At 47.8% G+C, this 16,978-nt stretch overlaps 1 protein-coding gene across 3 annotated transcripts in view; it reads right to left on the bottom strand.

Moving 5' to 3' along the window:
• Nucleotides 1-15,606, bottom strand: part of LOC132586332 (CYFIP-related Rac1 interactor A-like) — a 29,500-nt gene extending 13,894 nt beyond the window's left edge. For 2 of the 3 annotated variants that reach the window (XM_060258363.1, XM_060258364.1), the window contains exons 1-2: nucleotides 15,257-15,606; nucleotides 1,059-1,143 (exon numbers count right to left, since the gene is read on the bottom strand). The gene's annotated coding sequence lies outside the window, so the exon portion shown is untranslated. The remainder of the gene's footprint in view (nucleotides 1-1,058; nucleotides 1,144-15,256) is intronic. The other variant, XM_060258365.1, reaches the window with a different exon arrangement.
• Between the last annotated feature and the right edge of the window lie 1,372 nt (nucleotides 15,607-16,978).

The raw sequence follows: 16,978 nt of genomic DNA, 5'->3' as shown, positions 1-16,978 counted from the left end.
GGAAGGAAAAGAAGTGTTCCACACACACATGTGAATGCTGCAGTTGGATTGCAAGGGAATCCAGTGAAGCTGCAGTGCTCTGGAAATTCACCAAAGGTTCCCAGAGGAAACCTGCACTGCAGCATAACCAGCTACAAAGGATAATAATAATAATAATAAATTTATTCTTATATCCCGCCCTCCCCCGCCGAAGCGGGCTCAGGGCGGCTCACATGACATGGTTTACACCATGATTACATTAAAATCTATCAATACATTAAAATAGTTAAATACAATTCAGATTAAGTTAAATAACAATTAAAATTTTATCAAGGAGAGAATGTAGAAGTGGTTGTGGGGTTTCTATTGAGACCACTGGAATGAGGAATTGGGTGGGGGGTTCTAGTCCTCCCAGCTGAGCTTCCCTTAGTCCCCTCTTGCATTCAGACAGAAGGACACACACAGACAGCCATGTTTGCTGAGGTTAGGTACATTGCATCAGGCTTGGCTTCCTGGGCCTTGGAATTCTGTACCCCATTCTATCTCCTGTGACACACTGGTTGCCAGCTCAACTTGCTTCAGGGAGGCAGAAAGAAGAGAGGGAGAGGGGTGGTGGTTGCCGTGGCCTTTGCAGACAAGAAGGCTTTGCACCTGATAAAGAGAAGGTGGTGTGATGGTTCCACAGCACTGATCTTTGAAGCGCCTGGCAGCTTCACGGGGGTGGGGGGAGTGGGGATAGCCCTGGCAGACCTCAGGCTTTAGGGTTGCCAGGTCTGAGATGGAAAATTCCTGGATATTCGGGGAGTGGAGCTTGGGGAGGGGCCTCTGCCAGGGAGAATGCCATAGAACCCTCCCTAAAGCAGCCATTTCCTCCAGGGAGTAGGCCTCCATCATTTGGAGACCAGTAATAATTCCAAGAGATTTCCAGAGCCTGCCTGGAAGTTGGCAACCCTGCATGGGAATGCAAGGGGTTTTGTCACCCTTTGGGGGGCATGGGGGTGGAGTGGCAAGGGCCTGCCCACAGCTGACAATTAAGCAAAAATTCTGCCTCCGAAGCAGCAGAGGTGCTTTATCTTTACCTTAATTCCTGATGCTTCAGCAGCCTCTACGGGAAGAAGGGAAGATCTGTAGGGTTCATAAAACCCCTCATCAACCAAGAGAAACCTGCAGTATGGAAGAGAGAGAGGGAGGGAGGGAAGGAGAGAATGCCTTGTCAGGTTTCCAAGTTTAGACCTTTCTCATGAGCTAAGCAGTTCCCCTTCAAAGCGCTGATTGAGGCAGCTCAGATGAAACAATGTCTTTCGTGGACTCCTGGAGTATCACAATAGCTAAACCCAGCTTCAGCGAGAGGGAGAGTCTTCATCAATATCACCAGGCGCTCTTGCAGGCAGGCAGGAGTTTTGGCCAAGGACCTTTGGCTCCAGCAGTGCCCTTTGCCTTCCCTTGCACTGCCAAGTCACCTCCAGACATTCTTTAGTATAAATGTTAAGAGACCCTTCCATTACTCAAGCTCTTTCTGCAATGGATCACTGGTTATGTGATCTCTGGGCAATGTTGCCAACTTCCAGGTGAGGCCTGGAGATCTCCAAGAGTTTAAACTGATTTCCAGACTACAGAAATGGAGAAAATGGCAGCTTTGAAGGGTCAGCTTTCTGGCATCACATTGCTGCTCTCCCCCCTTCTCAGATTCCTCTCTCCCCAGAGTCTGCTGCTAAATTTTCACGCTGGAGTTGGTAACCCTGTTTGCTCCTCTGAGATGTTCTGAAACTGGACAAGCAAAAAGCACTTCCTATGTTCTCAAAGGCACTGATATCTTGTCCAGAAAGGCAGCCTCTGTGGAGGGGATGAGGGAGATTGCACACAACACTAGCTTGACCCTCCCTATCTAATGATTTTATTGAACTGAAAAGATTTTGCATGCAATTCCACACGTTTTTCTGCACAGACCTAATGGGAATGGGCAAGAGCAGCATAACTGCAACAGGCTTGGATTGTGCCCCTTCTTCAGACACATGAAACTGCCTGCTACAGAGTCAGACCATTTGGGCTATCAAGCTCTACTCTGACCAGCTGCAGCTCTCCAGGGTCTCAGGTGGAGGTCTATCCCATCACCCACTGCCAGATCATTTTAACTGAAGATGCCAGGGATTAAACCCGTGCCCTTAAGCATATAAAACAGATTTTTTTAACACTGAGACCCTCTCTAAATGAAGCTGCCTTACACTGGAACCACTGGTCTATCAAGACGAACTCTGATTGGCAGCGGTTGTCTGAGGTCTCAGAGTTCTTGCACAACACCTCCTGCTGGGACAGTTCTACGTTTTCGGGGAGGGGCTGGGCAGACAGTTCCCAGGGTCCTTTCCCTTCCTCTGCCACCACCAAGTATGCATGCCCTATTTCTACCCCACCCGCCTCCATGCCTCCCACCAGTGTGACCCTCCCTCGTATGCCAAACTGTCCAAATGCGAATTCCATCAGACAGAGTTGGACTATTTGGGGTTCAGAGTGTCCGGGAAGGGGCTAGCCATGGACCCGACCAAAATACAGGCAGTGCTAGGCTGGGAACCCCCGAAGACACTTAGACAGCTACAATCTTTCCTCGGATTCGCAAATTTCTACAGAAACTTCATTCAGGGGTTCGCCCAGGTGATGTTACCCCTAACAGACTTACTTAAGACTAGGGGGAAGGGTCCCGAAGTGAAAAAGTCGGGGGCGAAGCTAATTTGGACTCCCGCCTGTCAAAAGGCATTCGAGAAGCTCAAATGGTTGTTCACAAGCGAGCCAATGTTAACCCACCCAGATGAGCGTAAGCCTTTCGTGGTCCAGTGCAACGCCTCCAATGTGGCCTTCGGAGCAATATTAATGCAGAGAGACTCGGAAGGGAGGTTACGGCCGTGCGCTTACATTTCCAAAAAGTTTTCCCAAGAACAGCGCAACTGGTCGGTGTGGGACAAAGAGGCATTTGCAGTGACTTTTGCATTAAAGACATGGAGGTCTTGGCTGGAGGGGGCGAGAGTGCCATTTGAAATTTGGACAGACCACAAAAATTTAGAGGCGCTGACAGGGCGTAGGAAACTGACAGAGAAGCAGATCCAGTGGGCAGGGTTTTTTGCAAAATTCGACTTCACCCTGAGGCACATCCCCAGGTCGAAGAATTTCTTGGCCGACGCTCTATCTCGATTGCCCCAACATGAGAGCCAAAAGGAGGAGGTAGTGGATTCTATCATCCCTCCCAGCACCGTAGCGGGTGCAGTGACCACTAGATCGGGGAGGAAAAAAAAGATGCCAGAACCGTGGGGGGGGGGGGGGCAACAGACTGATTGAAGAAACCGAACGGGAGGGGGAGGAAAGACCCGAAGGACTGATAAAGGGGGCCGGGGGGAGGGGGTTGGTACCATGATGAGAAATTATATGTTCCAAAGACCCTGCGACAAGAAGTGTTACAACATTGTCACTGTAATAAATTGTCTGGACACTTCAGGTACGCGAAAACACTGCACCTAGTCAACAGACAATTTTGGTGGCCGCAAATGAAAAAGGACATTTCTGAGTTTGTGAGTACTTGTCCAGTGTGCATAATGGCAAAGAAACGAGGTGGGAAACGCCCTTGGTCTGTGGTCTCTATGGATTTTATAGTAGAGTTGCCGGCCTCCCAAGGTCGAACCGTAATATTAGTGGTAGTAGATACTTTTTCAAAACAAGTGCATTTTATTCCTTGCAAGAAATTACCTACAGCAAAAAAGCTAGCCTATTTGTTTTTCCAACACATAGTTAAAATACACTCCTTCCCGGATAAGATGTTGCTTGAAAGGGGTTCAAGCAGGCATGGAGCAAGGCATGGAGCAAGGATTAAGCTCTGCCTACCACCCGCAGACGGACGGGGAGACAGAATGCGTGAACGCGCTTCTGGAGCAGTACTTGTGGTGCTATGTGAACTATCAGCAGACCAACTGGGTGGAGCTATTGCCGTTTGCAGAATATGGGTACAACAATAGCCTCCATAGCTCAACTAAAGCAACCCCAGAGTCACCATGAGGTGCAGGAGATACTGGATGTTAAAGAAAAAAGAGGGATGCTGTATTATCTTCTTCGTTGGAAGTATTTTCCCCCCAGTTGTGATGAATGGGTGAAATCATCCGATCTCCAAGCCCTCCTCCTCCTGAAAAGATTTTACCTACTGCACCCAGACAAACCCTGAGCAAGAGCTTAGGGGGGGGCAGTATATCAAGCATTGTCTATTTCTTTATTATTATAGTTACCAAAGTATAGAAATGTTACTAACCATGAATTGAGCCTATGCACATCAAAGTAGAAAAAACCCCTTTTGTTCCTCTCGCTTTATTAACAAATGCAGGAATGTACTCTTTGAAGATAAAACCTCCTGTGACTAATTCCCATGCCAGCAAGGCTGGAAGCCAGGAAGAGCTGACCTCAGTAGAGATAAGGAAGTTACAGTGAGAACTTTCACACGTGAATGTAGAATTGTTTAGAGAATGTAGAACTGTTTATAGAACCTTTGATGTGCCATCTTTAAGTATGCATTTTACTGTTACACTGTATCAGTTCCAATACTTTGCTCAGCTGAGCCACATGGATTATCAATAAACCAAACTTTGTTTCAAAATTCAAGGACTGGTTACTTTGAGATCTAATGCTTGACATTATCTGCTTAAGAGCCCTCCCTCCATCCTTGCTCACAGCCACTTCAGCCCTTTCCCCAGTGGCACTGGGCTGTGCATGCAGCAGAGAGCATAGGTAGTGGAGAGCTAGCAAGTGAATGTGCACGGGACATCAGCAGCAGCAAGCCCTGCCAGAAACCCTGGGCATTAGCATCTAAGGTTGCTAACCTCCAGGTAGGGCCTGGACTCCTCCCAGAATTAGAACTGATTCCAGAATACTGAGATCAGATCCCCTAGACAAAATGGCAGTGTCAGAGAGTAGATTCTATGGAATCACATCCCTGCTGAGCTCCTTCTCCTCCCCAAACTCTTCAAGCTCCACTCCCTAATTTCCAGTAATTTCCCAACATGGAGTTGGCAGCCCTATCAACATCTGCCCCAGAGATGCTATCAGGGATTTAATCTGGGATCTTCTGCATGTAAAGCCGACACTCTACCCCTGAGCCTTCCCAAAGTGTGCAAGTGGCCCTTCTTGCTAAGAAGTGTGCATTTCTTAATAGACATCATCTCAATAATTTCCATGGAGCCATATCTGTCTAGAAAATGGATTGTTCTCCTTAGCTAAGCCAGCTTTGGACGGCTGAAAAGAGCAAATTGGAAGGAAGTACCTTTTTGTCCTTCCACTTAATCAGGTCTGGGTAGATTTGCCAGGGAATGAGCTGGCAAAAAGAACTGTCTTTAGAAGAGATCATTTCCTTGCCCTTGTGTGCTGTTGTAAGACAAAGCAAGTGATACCTTATTATAATCATTAATTGGAAGGTTTTAGTTTCAAAAGTTGTGTATGTTCAATAGGCAGACGTCTCAGAAGTTGGTTTTGTATTATTTTCAGCTCTCCTCACAAAGACCTCCCAGCCGCTCACTACTGCTGTGATGCCATGGAATGTCCATCTGCATTCTTAACTATTAAGAAGCTGTAAGCAACAGAATGTTATAAAACAGTACAGCTTCTGGGCAATACACAAAAGACTTAAAGATGGGTGGAAAGGAAGGGGGAAGTGGGCTGCATTCAAGGCATGGTAACCATTTGCATTTACAGTCCAGATCACAATACATTATCTTGTTGAGTTTATTCAAAAACTTTCATTGCTCCTTCCCTGGATAAAACCAGGGCTGTTGTAAACTGCCCATCAAAACTGTTCACCAAAAACTCGTGCTGCAGGTTTTCGTCTCCATACCACTGCTCAGCTCATCTTTGGGAACAAATACTGAAAATGGTGGTTTGTGCTGAATGATGCAGACAAAGTGTTTCAGCCCAGAACAAGTGGATGTGTGGATTTGGCCTTCTTTATACTCAGTTCCCCTTCCTTCCATTGTGGTCCCCCATCCTATGCTAGATCAATTATGAAGCACCAAGAAGGCTGAAGAGGTGTTCAGACTAACACTAAACGTTGCAAAAGTTTACAGCTCCTTCAAATGATTTTTTTCCCTCATGATAAAAAAACCTCTCTCTTGAGGCTGAAATTATTATTACCATTACTACTACTACTATTATTATTTTGTAAATCACATGAAATTGAGCTGCAGCAATCCTCCAGAAAAAGGCCGTTTTTAAAAATATGCTGGTGAGGAGTGAGGGAAGTCTTTTCTCTCTGCCCAGAACAGTATTTGACCCTAACAAAAACACCATTCCCTCTGGCCTTAAATGTTTATAAAGCCCAGAACTGCTCAAGAATGGCTCAGCTGGTCTATATTAAAAGCTACTTCTTGTTGGCAGCATTAAGTTCCAGTGTTCTTCACAAATGACAAAATGTTCTGTAGTTTTGTAGTCAAGCTTGAAACACAACAGGTCATATTGGTGACCATTCCAAGAACCCTGCGCATTTGCCAGATATTTTTTACCTCCTTTGCATATATTTATCTTGGGAGGAGGGGGACAGTGCCTAGATGCCTACAGTGTGATCCCATGTCCCCAAACCATAAACAGATATTGGGCAAAAGTGCACTTTTTTTTTTTTGTCAAGGTAAGTCTCTGCTTCAAGGAATTTTCAATGCGTGGTGATACTGAAAATGGTGGTGTGGGCCTGTGGAGTTCAAAACTTAAAATGCCGTCAGCATTGCAGGAAACATCTTCCAGTTCATCTAGCATGTGTGGTTTGTCAAACTGAAAGAGCTCCTAGGCAGAAGAAATGCCAAAGGGTAATTTCATAAATGAAAATCTCCATAAAGATTGTTAATGTGGATGATCCCTCAGCTAGGGGAATCTGCAATTTTTCTGTTACTCACGGCTAATTGTGCCAAAGGGTTGCTGCATCTTTCTGGAACACAAACTGGTCCAGCTATGTCTAGTCAACACAAATCCTGATTGTGCCATTGGGTGTTGGCATAGATACAGTCTAAGCACTCTTCAAACTACAGTATCACTTCTTCTTCTTCTTCTTTTTCTACAACAGCACTCCCCCGGAGATACTTATGACATGAGGAAATGCAAGGTCAGTCCAACAGGAATTGCTCAAGAGGGGTTCACAAGACCGGGTGTTTTCACTGGTGCAGTTTAACATCTATATGCAGCAGCTGAGAGAAATCCTCTGGAGCTTCAGGACTGTCAGTAAGCAGATGGCACCTAATTCTTTATCAAAGCATCGAGGAAAAACTATCTGAGTTCTGAGCCAGTGAAGCTGTGGGCCAATGGCTGAAGACAAACAAGCTGAACTGAACCCAGACAAGATGGAGGTGATGCTGATGAGGAACCCCAAAATTGTTGAGGGGCTTCAAAGGTGGTGGTGGGTGCTCTTCCTGTCTTCGAAGGTGATCATGGGAGCTCATCCGGTCTGAGCAGATGTGGTGCCTGATTTCTGATTCACACCGTTTGAAGTCCTCCTGACCTTCTGCTTTGCTCTTTTTTGCCTGCTTTACTCCTTTTGATCAAACATGTGCTGAGAGTTCTGTGCCAGGAGCTTAATTCCCCAGGTGCACATAGGTCTGATTCAGATCAGGACCATGGTGCAGGAGGAAAGGGTCTGTAACCCTTTCTCCTGCACCATTATTCTGAACGGAAAAAGCCTTTGTTGGGGTGAGGAGCTACATTTCTATTCATGGGTTACCTGTAAGTTTCCCCAGTGGGACAAATAGTGATCTCTCTCTAGTGCTGATTCAGGCAAGGAAAATGGTGCAGCCCCTCTCCCTGCACTCCCAATCCCACACACACCTGGGAATTGTGTTCTGAACAAGGGACTCCCAGCACATGTCAGTTCAAAAGGACTGAGGTGAACATGAGGGTCACAAGGAATGTATAATGTGTGAGTCATCCCCAGCAACACTTCAAGATCCTGCCTGACTCAAGGACAAACAAGCTGCGAGGGTGGCCTTTTAATGAATACAGACTGCAAAACTGGCCCACACTTTTGTAGCTTTGAGGACTGACTACGCTCCATCTTGGAGAGCCCTTGGATACTGTTCAGGGGGAACAACAGGCACAGCAGGCCACTAATGAATATGGGCAATCTCACACCTCTCCAGTTAGTTTTGCAGCAATCATGTTGGCTATCAATGAAATTCTAGGCCTTGTACAAGGCGATGCTGCTGACCTTATAGCCCTTCATGATCTTGTATCTGTAGCCCATGCAGGGCCACCTGTCTCTATATGAGCCAGCCATGGTCATGAGATCATGAATTCTTCTGTGAAGCACAGAAGAGAGCAGGGTTTTCGCCACAAAGTAATTAGGAATGCTAACTCCAGGTTTTGAAATTCCTGGAGATTGGAGAGTTGAGAGTGGGGAAAGTGGAGTTTATGGACAGGAGGGACTTTGGTGGGGTCTAATGTCATACAGCCCACCCTCCAAAGGAACCATTTTCTCCAGGGGAACTGATCTGTCTCCAGGGGATCTCCAGGTCCTACCTGGAAGATGGCTATCCTACCAAGGAGAGGACAAAAATTTCGAGCCCCTCATAGCATTCTAGAGAGACTGAGGAACATCACCTTAATTAGAACTGCCCAGGGCCACGTCAAGTGAAATGCAAGGGTCTTGCGTGATAAAAGCTGCTGACAGTAGATAGCAAGATCAAAAACAATCTTAATTGCTATTAATTATTGCTATTAATATCAAACTGAATTGCTAGAGTTACCAACCTCCAGGTAGTGGCTGGCAGTCTCCTGGGATTTCAACTGATCTCCAAGTAACAGAGACCTGGAGAAAACAGCTGCTTTGGAAGGTGGACTGTATGGCATTATGCCCCATTGGAGTCCCTCCCCTCTTCAAACTTCACTTTCCTCAGGCTCCATCCCCAAAATTTCCAGGTATTTCCCAACCTGGAGCCAGCAACCCAATGAATCGCTATGAATTTAGATCATTTTGATACTGATTTGATACATTTGCAAACTTTATATAAATTTGATATTGTTTGATTATGATGTAAATGCTTTGGGCTTAAACAGAGCAGAATACGAATGTCTCAGATAAATAAACCTACTTTCAGATGCAGGTCTGTAAAGACAGAATGGTATGAAACCTGTTAAAAGTGTACCAGAAGGTTCTCACTCAGCAGTTTCACCCAGCCCCTTCACAACCTGTAAACAGCTAGCAGCCATGGCAGACCTTGGGATTCTCTCTCGCTCTACACATTTGTGTTGCATTGCTGTTGTTTGCTATAAAAGATGCTAAAATGCTGTGTGTGTTGCCTGGCACCTACACCAATTCCATAGCAGAGGTGAGAGTTTCATGCCTCTGCGGACTGCAGCTGACATCCGGAATCTCTGCCTGGATGTTGACCTCGACTACTGAGATGTCTATATCAAACAAGTTCTGAATACACAACACGATTTCTTCATCAACTGAACCCTGTTTGGAGACTTCCTGGATTCTCTACTGCATCCTTGGCTTTGGGCCATGTCTCCTGCTTTGGTCTTGATGGTGACTCTCACATCCTCCTTCCTCGTCTTGTATGTTTTATCTCCTTCTTTTGGCAACACACCTTGCTTCTGCCTTGACCAATCTTGAGCATACTATTGGTGCTGCTTAACTGACTCAGCTTGTGAAATGGATTTTAGAAACTGTGGATCCAGTTGCTTTGACCAATTGTCATAAAGATCTTCTCCAAGGCAGTCTCCTTTGTGGACCCTGAATCACAGGATTCTTTCCACAGTTTCTGAGGGCCCTGGAATGCAGGCATTAAATCCCACCTGCTCATAAATCTCAATTGTCTGCCCTGTGGAATTATCTTCTAAGGCTCCCACCATGTGAAAATGTAAAACTGCCTAAAAAATTGAAACAGGCCATTGGTCCATCAAGGAAAAGTATTGACTGGCTGGAAGCATCTCTCCTGGTGTTCAGTTAGAGGTCTGTCACATCACCTCCTACTTAATCCTTTTAACTGGAAAAGCTGGGGACTGAACCCGAGACCTTCTGCATGCAAAGCAAAGGCTCTGCCACTGAGCCATGACCTCTTACTATTCTCTACTTTGATCTCCTCAGGGAGGGATTTCAGCAACCAGACTTTCATCACTCTCAATCCCCATGCAATAGACTTGCTTGATAATGGTCAAATTCTATATGCAACTCATAGACTTCCCAGAAATGGCTGAAGCATTGAATTCCTCTTAGGCTACAGTTAGCATTGCCAACTCTGGGTTTGGAAGTTCCTGGATATTTGGGGGTGGGCCTTGGGGAAGGGAGGGTTTGAGGAGGGGAGGGACCTCAGTAAAGATGTGATGCCATAGAATCTACCCTCCAGTGTCTCCAGGGGCACTGATCATTGTAGTCTGGAGATCAATTGTAATTCTTGGAGATCTCCAGGCCCACCTGGAAGTTGGCAACCCTGACAGGCAAGCTAGTGCCATTTGCTCAGTTTATGCCAGAAATCCACCTCCTCCACCACCATTACTGCAGTTTAAGTTGTCCTGGCTAGGGAATTTTTATTTGACAGTACTTCTGGTCTTTTTAATTGAACTTTAACATTTCCATTAATTGCCACTGTGCACTTCCTTAGCGTAAGGTTAACTAGACATCTCACCTCACACTTAGGACCTTTTCTGGCACTTTGGATTTTGACTGGGACCTGATTTCTGTAGGATATTGGTGAGGAAAAAGCAGTCACCTATGGGGCCCGGGGATGCTCCCTGTGCAAAGCAGCTTTGCAGTCACTCTGCACCCATAGTAGGCAGCCCCATTTAACCAAGACTCTGTACAAGATCAAAATCCCCCAGGTGAAAGTCCCTCCCCTCACAGTGTCATATTTGCATTGCAACCTAGTCAAAACCAGTGGTGATAGGTAGGGTATTGAATTTGACTACAGCAGCTCAAGATGCTTAAACCCTTTCCCAGTTAAGCAGCCCGGCAGTGGCATTTTTGCCTGCAGGAGGAGAGTTTCTCATGTTTTGGTCTGCAGTAAAAGAGCAAGATTCAAGTGCAGTAGCACCTTCTAGACCAGCAAGATTTGTGGGGTGTAAACTTTTGAGAGACAAATCTCCCTTCAACAGAGGGGAAAGGGGGAAGAGGTTATCTTTTGACCACAAATGGGAAAGCAGCTTGGTGTGAGGGGCAAGAAAAGAGCTGAGGGGAGGATCCAGCACCCATCTCTGCTGCTTTGATAAAGGCCAGAGGACCCCTCCATGGCTACATTTCAGCAGAAAGAAAAGCCTCCCTTGAATCTCTCTCGTGCTGGCCGTCTTGCGTCTCTATGGGGCTACTTTTGTTTTCTCCACCTCAAGGTCTGCCCTGTGCTCCAGCCTATCAGCATGTCTGCTCCAAAGGAGTCACTCTCCAGTGCTCAGGATTGTTGTCCCACACAATAAGCATTGCTGTCACATGGCTATCTAGCCTCTGTTTGAAAACTTTCAAAGAAGGAGAGCACACCACCTCCTGAGGAAGCCTGTTCCACTGAGGAACCACTCTGTCAGGAAGTTCTTCCTAATGTTTAGCCCCAAATTATTTTGATTTAATTTCAACCCGTTGGTTGCAGTCTGACCTTCCGGGGCAACAGAAAACAACTCCACACCATCTTTTATTTTTGTTTGCCAGAGAGACTTCATGGTCCCTGAATCCACCCAAATGGATTATCTGCAGACCACTCTGGGGAGCAAAGTTGCCAACTGCAGGTTGGGAAATTTCTGGAGATTTGGGGTGGATCCTGGTGAAGGCAGGGTTTGGGGATGGTGGGACTTTAGAAAGATATAATGCCTAGAGTCCACTCTCCAAAGTAGCCTTTTTTCTCCAGGAGAACAGATCTGTGTAGGAGATCAGTTATAATTCCAGCTCCCCAGGCCCCACTTGGAAGTTGGAAACCCTATGGAAGAGCAGACTGAACCTGGGGGCCAGCAGCTCAGACCTTTGAAGTGAGGAGTCTGGATGGGTCCCAGCTTGCTCTTCTGAGGGCCCTTGCTGGAGAAGGCAGAGGGCACCATCAGAAACCTTTCACTGCTGCCAAAATCCCAAGCCCTAAGCCAAAGCTAACCCTAGGGTTACCAACTCAAGCCTGGAAAATCCCTGTAAATTTGGGGACTGTTCATGTGAAGGGTGGAATCTGGGGAAGGATTTCCCTAACATCTGTGGTACTCTATAGAACTGAAGTTGGTGTTTTCTCCAGGGGAACTGAACTCTGCAGTCTGGAGACTGGTTTTACCTCTGGGAGAACTCCAGACTCCACCTGGGGGCTGGAAACTCTAGCCAGCTCCTGCCGTTTCCCTTGGGAAGGAGGTAAGTTACAGTTATGGCATCACCTTTGGTTGTCCTTGGGTCTCTCCCAGCACCTGTCCTGGTAGATGCCAACCAGTTACCAGGAACTGGTTTTGTTGGGCTGCGTTTTGTCCTCTACTCCTATCCATCATCCCATAAGTTTAGGATTGCCAACTTCCAGCTGTGGCCTGGAGATCGCCAGGATTTACAACTGATCTCCAGATGACAGAGACCACCCAGAGAAAATGGCTAGAGTGGACCCTGTGGCATTATGCCCTGCTGAGCTCCTTCCCATCCCTAAAACCTGCCCTCCCCAGGCTTCACCGCCAAATCTCCAGGATTTTCCCAACTTAGAGTTGGCAACCATAACTTCCAGCACCACCGGAACACACCACGGGGTGAGGATTTGAGGAAGTCAGTTCCTTCTTCGGGAGAACGATGCCAGAAACTCTGAGCCGAGGAAGTCTGCTTTCAAGCTGACCCCTGCCCTACAGGGGGAGACTCTCCCCTCAAGCACTGTGAGCAAAGAACAAACCCGCACCCCCATCCCCTGCCGCATCCAGGTTTTTAACTCCTCAGCCTCTGGCACCCAGCACTGAGGTGGAAGAAATGCCACTCTTGCCTTGCAGGCACAAGAGTTACTCTCTTACAGCCACTGCATGATGCTCCTATGTTCCTGCGCAGCAAAAGAACAGAGGCAAAGCCATGAAAATAAGCACATGAAGGGGTGTGACTAGTTGAAAGAACCAGGATCACTGGGCAACCAAATCCACTAAATGGTACCCAAGAAAAGCCTGAAGTGATGCAAGGTCCTGATTCTGGATGCTGCTAGTGTTGCTTTGGCAAGGACCATGTAGGACTAAGAACAGCTTAGGCCAAAGGCACAGGGAGAGAAAACGAGCTATTCAGTCCAGGCAGAATAAATTCCCCAGGTATGCCCATTTCAGGAGGCTGGGCAGGCTCTTTTGGGGGGAAATATGGAGCATCATTCCATTTGGCAATGGCTTGTTGGGGGGAGGGTCCCCTCCTTCCCTCTCTGTGACTCTGGCACCTGTGAACAGGTTTCATTCCTGGACTCACCTAGCCATCCACCTTCTTGATGCTCTAGAGATGCACCAGTCAAGGATGGAGACTTCAATGGGAAGTTGGACCTGCCTTTGCTTGGAAGAGATTTTCCCTCCTGCCCCCCTACCCAATGGTGGCCAGCCTTTACATTGCTTTATCTATTGGCAGGGGAGGGGGGTACACATGTGTCCTTTGTGCACACTGCTCATGCTTTTCTGCTTCACTGCTTGAACCTCATATCTAGAGACCAAATCCTGCTCCTGAGCCGGAGTTTGGAAGGAGACCAAAGCTCAAGATCCTGCTGCATCTCTGAATCAGAGAGACAGAAAGGAGACCATCACAGAGAAGATCACCAACATGCTCCAAGGGGCTGTCAGAACAGGAACAGCAGAGCATGCTTGGCTGCAAACTCCTGCCTCAGATTCCAGCAAGGAATGACCTGAATCAACCTCAGGCAGGTGTGGATGCAGAGTGGATATCCCCTCCCCCATTGCTCAGATTTTTCTCTATGAGTTCTCCTCGGGGAGTTTCCAGAGAGTAGAGCTTGCTGTAGTAACTGCAATGATCCACACAAGCAGAATCCACTCTGGACAATCAAACGCTTTACTGTGTAGTAAAGACCAGTTTCTACAGAATATCTTTGTCATTTGTACTGTACAGCAGACACTCAGAGCCCCCCCCCCTCTTTTCACATACCAGCATCCAAAAAGCCTTGCAGCATCCATGAAAGGATGCCTCTCAACCAGGATCCTGTTTCTACCCAGATGCTTCCAAGAAGCCTCCAATCAGGGCATGAAGGCTACAGTTTCCCCCTCCCATCGTCTCTGACCCCAGCCTCTCCTCATTCAGAGGGCTCAGGTACTATTGGAGGTGGGTAGTGACAAGCTTTCGAGCATTTTTGCAGAAGGAACAAGACGTTGCATTGGGATGAAGATCTGTCCAGCATCCCAGGAGACTTTGACCTCTGCATGGACCAATGTCAACTGGAGGAACTGCAAAACTGTGAAGGTCAATTTGGATGCAATTCATCTGTCCCCTGGCCCCAGGCTGGGGAGGTAGCCCTTCCCAGTCATGCTCTCATACATTGGCAGCATCCCTTTAATAACCAAGGTCCCAGCCAGGTTTACTAGTCCCTTGAAACTGGGTCCCAATGACTGGGCTTCTGTACTCCAGAAGCCCTTTCCAAATAGAGAATCTTGACAAGGCAGGGAGTGTAGCGGCTTGCACACACAAAGGAACCTCACTGAGTAGACACTGGGCTGGAGAGGAGGCACCGAGGGCAGTGTGCTGGCATCTCATTTCCTGCAACTGCAGGCAAAGAGCGAAGGGGGAAAAAAATTCCGCAGGGGGGCTACAGATGAAGCTGTGGCAGCTGAGAGTGCAATCTGGCGGGAGGGGTGCAGAGACAAGCACTCCACCCATTTGACAGAGCAGAGAAACCCTGGCCTGGTTTGACACTGGCAAAGGGGGGGTTCACATTAACCCTGGCTCAGACTGCAGCTGCCTGGCACCCCAGCCCCACCTGCATGCCCATCAGTCGCCTGTGCTGACCAGCACCCAACTGCAACAGTAAACAGGGTGTGGGTTGGGGATGGAGAAGAGAGGTGACGCTGTAAAACGAGATGCCCAGGTTTTTTTTAAAAAAAAAGCCTAGGGAAAGAAGCGGGCAGAGAGGCTGCAGAGCCGCATGCAGAGTGCCTAGCCAACCCACCGTGGTCCCCCACCCAGCTGGCCACAGCCCTTTCTTCATGCAAGTTGCACAGCATGAAGGTTTTTCCAAATGCTTCGTGGAAGACCCTCTTTCAGAGAACTCTCGAAAGACTCTGTTCTTCTCCCTCCCACACACACACCTATTTTTCCCCCAAAGCCATTCTCCATTCACCGACTTTTCGGCTTCCATTCCTTACTGATGGAAGAGACACCCACCTTTCCGCCGAGGAAGAGGCAAGCCCGCAGGTCTTGGAAGAGGAGAGGCTGCCCGTTGGGAAGGGTGGGAGAATCTTTGCCCCCAGTCTTCTGCAGATCCTGCTGGTGTCTGGGAAGAGGAGCCCTCTGCGCCCCGAGAGAGAGAGAAAGGCAGGCGGCTGTGGGGCGGGGGGGGGGGAGCCTCTCTCTGTGTGTCAACCGAGGGAAGGCAGCGTTGCTGGTGCAGCTGCCGCGATCCGTCTCCGATGCATCACAAAGACCACCATAGACCACGGCTCGCCCCCTCCCCTCCTTCTCAAACATCTGTGACGTCCTCCGTGCAAGGAAGCTGGGGCTGGTTAACCCTTGCCTCGCGGCATCAAGCCCACCCTTTGGGTCTGCCTCTCCAAAGCAGGAGGGGAAAGAAGTCAAGCCGGGAGTGAAGATGCTGAGAGGTCATCTAGCCTAGCCCCTGCCCCAGGCAAGTCTGCTCCCACCGCACACCCACCTCGGTCTGAACCCTGAGGTGGGCTGTGTTTGTGCCACATAGCACAAACACATGTCATGCCTTGGCTCCACTCGGGGCATGTGGTTTAATGAAACATACGGTGTGTTGGAGCATGGACAGAGTTCTTAATCTTCTTTAGACAGGGACCATAACTAATCCCTACAATAGTCAGAAGGCTGAACAATCTGGAATTCTGGGACCTCTCATCTTAGAGACATACTTTTCTGCCACAATTGGAGGACCTCTTGAAAGCCCCATGCTGTGCTCCATGGTGATTGCAAATGTGTGGGTTTGCCAATGTCAGATTAGGGGATTTCTCAAATTGGGCCAGGGGTCAGGGAGGGGAGAAAGCTTGGCGGGGAGACGAGGCTGCCATTTCCTCTGGAGGATCTGATCATGAAGATCTGTTGTATTTCTAGGAGAAATCCAGGAGGCTGGTGAAGTATGTGTTCAAATCCCTCATCAACACATGAAATTCACAGTGTGGCCTTGTGGAAAATGTCAATCTTCAGGAGACTTTTAGAGTGTTGAAATGATGGGGGGCTGTGTCCCTCTTTGAGCCAAGTCCCCTTTTGGAAAGTCCTTTGGACTCTGTTCACAGCTCAAAGAGGTACTGGACGCCGACCAGCATATATAATCAGAAACATCAAGTCCCATACAAGAATAATTGGCAAAACAGGTTATCAGGTCGTAGCCCCAGATGGACTTGTGAACATCTTGCCACTTTTTTCTATGATCCAGGAGGTCCATAGCCCAATGTGATATAATCTGTAGGGTTAAAACACAGATACGCACATTTTGCACAGACATTTTCATGCACCTATAAGCAGTAAAAATACTTACAGTAGACATACTGCAAATCTATATAGGTCTTTATTTTACTGTACCTTGAAGGTTTTATGCATATCCTGATATCAGCCTCCGGAACAGGAGAAACAGAGTCTATGTGTAATAAGCCATTAAGTCTAAGAGGTATTTCAAATCTGCATGGTCATGTCTGTCTGGGCAGCTGCAGTGCATGACTAGAGAGCATAGGAAAAAGGGTGCCTGCAGGGTCAGAGGGCTTGACCCACCCTTTTTAATCCACAAATTATCCATTTGCTGTTACAGGAGGCAAAGGATGTTCCAATCAGAGCTGGGCCATCACCTCGGGTGCAAGAAGGGGGGAGGAGCCCAAACTAGCTCTATCACACACACCCCAGCCATGGCACCAGAGCCTACTATGATCAATAGCC

Source organism: Heteronotia binoei, chromosome 17, assembly GCF_032191835.1.
Source record: "Heteronotia binoei isolate CCM8104 ecotype False Entrance Well chromosome 17, APGP_CSIRO_Hbin_v1, whole genome shotgun sequence".
Classification (NCBI taxonomy): domain Eukaryota; kingdom Metazoa; phylum Chordata; class Lepidosauria; order Squamata; family Gekkonidae; genus Heteronotia; species Heteronotia binoei.
The sequence above is the reverse complement of the archived record's forward strand: the minus strand, read 5'-3'. Positions and strand labels throughout refer to the sequence as shown.